We start from the raw sequence: 3378 nt of genomic DNA on the forward strand, positions 1-3378 counted from the left end.
CCCTACAATGTATAAAACACTCAAAAAGCCTGGTTTCTTCAATAACAGGAAAATAAAGTGTTAAAAACAAACATGCATTTTTAACCAAATAACTCAGATGTAACTCACTATTCATAGACACACTGATAGAAAATAGGCATATTTACAGATACAGATAATTTTATTTTAAATTTTTATAGCAAGAAAACAATCGAGATACAACAAAACACAGATAAAATTAAATGAAAATTGTCATTGTAGTGAACAATTTATCATATGTCCTGGGCAGCATCTGCCTTAATGGAATCACTGATCCTGAATGAAACCACAGGGCCACTTTTCATTTTGACACTAAAAATAACTATATGAGCTGTTTTTATATTAAAAAAAATGATAACATTGATTTCATAATTCAAAAAGGATGGTTCTCCACTGGTAGGAAGGAAATAAGTACTTATCAGAAGGAATTAATGTAAAATACATTGGAGTAAAAAGTTACATAAAATGGAAATATTCCAGGACCTCAGGTATGTACAAGTGTTTGTAAGATGTTATGTTTGTATCTAGATTTTTTTCATCACTTACCACCTTTTGTTTAAAGGATGAGACCATGTTTAATTAAGATCCTTTTAAAATGCTTGATTTGACATGATTTTAATGACATATTCTGTAATTTATAAATATTTGTTCAATTTTAACCTCGGTGCATGTTTTAGAAATACCTTCCTATTGTTAAAAAGTATGGGTTGGGGCTATTTTTGAACAGATGCATAGAAATTATGATCAAATCATGGAATGCATTTACATAGACTGGATTTTAAAATGTTTGCATTACAATAAAAGAATTTAAAGAAAACTCATCATCAATCATAAATATAATAAACTAATATTTATATTTCAAATCATGTGTACAAGAAAATATGGGTTTGTGTATTTTGTATGTATGAGTAAACACTGGAGTCTGGATTGTTTGCAGCTGAGTTGTAACTTGTGTTAATTTTGTTGGTATAAGGAATCAAGGTTTTAGTTTGTTTTTTGCTTTTAACAGTAAATTATTATTATTTTGTGTCTGTGCATGTTTTTAATTAATAATTAATTTTACAGAACTTAATTCACAATATTAAGATGAAGTTACAAAATAGCTCAGGGATAGTAGTACTTACATACATATATTGCAACTCTCTCAAGCTATAGCATATCTATGTACAGCTCAGAAATATACAGAGAAAATATATTAATGTAAAGTATGTGTGGAAAATATGTATGTACATTAGAGAAATGTCTGTTGTACCCCTTTTCATCGCTGTCAGGTTCAGTAAGACACAATAATTAGACACACAAATATATAAACAAAAGAGACAAATAGCTTTTGACATTATTTGCTGTCTTATTTAAATATCAATAACCCAAAAAAGAAAAGTTACTTGAATGGGTATGAAATGTGTTCACCACCAGGTGTTCCACCCACTCAACACCTGAAATATTACGGCAGAACATTATTAATATTTCATCTCATGCAATGTGCACTATATGACTCATGCAGAGAGGTTTTGACCACACTTATCTGAGAAGCGATCAGAGATTAAGTATAACTGGCTGAACTACCGGCTTGTGAGGGGCGCTAACTTAGCAGAAACAAAGCCACAAACTTCTGGGTTGCGCTTTAGAAACCAAGTCTTCTATCTAGGCAGGAAACAACAATCTCACATGTGCTTCTGCCTCAAATGTTTTCTCAGGAAACGTGAAAGTGCCAGCTCCCAACTGTGTTTATTAGAATGTATTTGAAAAAAGCTGTGTATGTAAAGCGGGGCTTTCATGTATTTATAATGTTGTATCGACCCAGCTAATCTGTGAATGTCACTGTTCTTTGTTAACTGAAGACTTAAAGGGCACTCTCACAACAGCCATACACATACACATACCTTGACACCCCACAGTGTAACATTTATACTGCCCACAACACACGGTATAGCAGGACACAGCGCCCCCCATGGAATATTAATGCACAAACCACAGGAAGACTTTCAGAATTTTTCACTGTGTACTCCCACAGAGTTAATACAAGAGCTGGTTGTGACTGATGTTCATAATTATAATCACTGCCTCTAAAAGACAGATTTAATTGCTCTGTTTTCATCTTGTTGCCAACAGAGATGATTTGCCAGCTGGATAACAGAGCAGACAGAAATCTGACTGAAAAGCTACATTTAGTCTTTATGTGGTTTGTAGATCATGTTAAATAGGCTATGTAAATCTTATGCAGTTGTATTACTGTAGTTGTATATTTATCTAATTAATTAAACATCACTGAGCTACATCACTGAACAAGCTGACATCTGTTTTCGTTACCATAAACACACAGATTGTAGAAAAAGAAGAATTTCATTCTCACTATGTGATGAACATACAACAAAATTGTAATACTCTTGTGCCAAAGCAGCATTAAAAATAATAAATGGACTTCATAGCCGTACTCACTAGACCATACATGGAAAATAGTTTTCATTGTATGACTGTGTTTCAGGAAATTATTTTACCCTTATTAAAAATACCTGAAGTATTTTTAGAACCCATTTTTGTCTTCAGTTGGGCCTGTAGCCGCATGACGCAGACAGAAAGGACATCTTTCCAATATTTCAGTTGCCTGTTTCTTCGTACCAATTAAAAATATGCTTTTTTATGTATAAATAGCAATAAAATATAAAATTAAATGAAGTTAACACACAATCTTTGCACCCATTTTTTTGCAGACAGAAGGGACATCTTAATGTACCGAGAGGCAGATGGTGTTCACTTTGGTCTTTTGTTGACATTTTTTAATGTTACAAAAAAAAAGAAAGAAAAACAAAAGAAACAAGAAATACAGTAGAAAATAGTATCTGCCGCAGATGTAGGGTGGAAACCCTCAGAAAAAACTGGAACCACTGAACCAACACTAATGGAAATCATGTGAATGTGTCAGCACAACGATGCAGACATCTGTGCAGGTTTTACACGACACTAGAATAATTCATCAGGCTTGTCTAAGTCAAGGAAATTCCTAGTACTTGCTGTTAAAAATGGGTGCAAATATTGCATGTTAACTTCATTTAATTTGATATTTTATTGGTATTTATACATAAAAAAGCATATGTTTAATTGGTACAAAGAAACTGGCAACTGAAATACTGGCAAATATGTATTTTTATTTTCATTTAAATTGTATTATTAGGCTTTTTATATATAAAGTCCTGAGGCTGCATTTTCTGCAAGAGAAAGGGTGTTAGTGTTTTAGAAGAAGCACTTTAAAAAAAATAATATAACGTTATTTAAGGGCTGTGGTTCAACTTCAGAGATTAAAAATTATTGTTTTGCACTCTTGCTTTTTTATTATTCACTGTGCTTTTTTCCAATTATTTT

This window comes from Monopterus albus, unplaced genomic scaffold (genome assembly GCF_001952655.1).
Source record: "Monopterus albus unplaced genomic scaffold, M_albus_1.0 scaffold197.1, whole genome shotgun sequence".
Taxonomy (NCBI): Eukaryota; Metazoa; Chordata; class Actinopteri; order Synbranchiformes; family Synbranchidae; genus Monopterus; species Monopterus albus.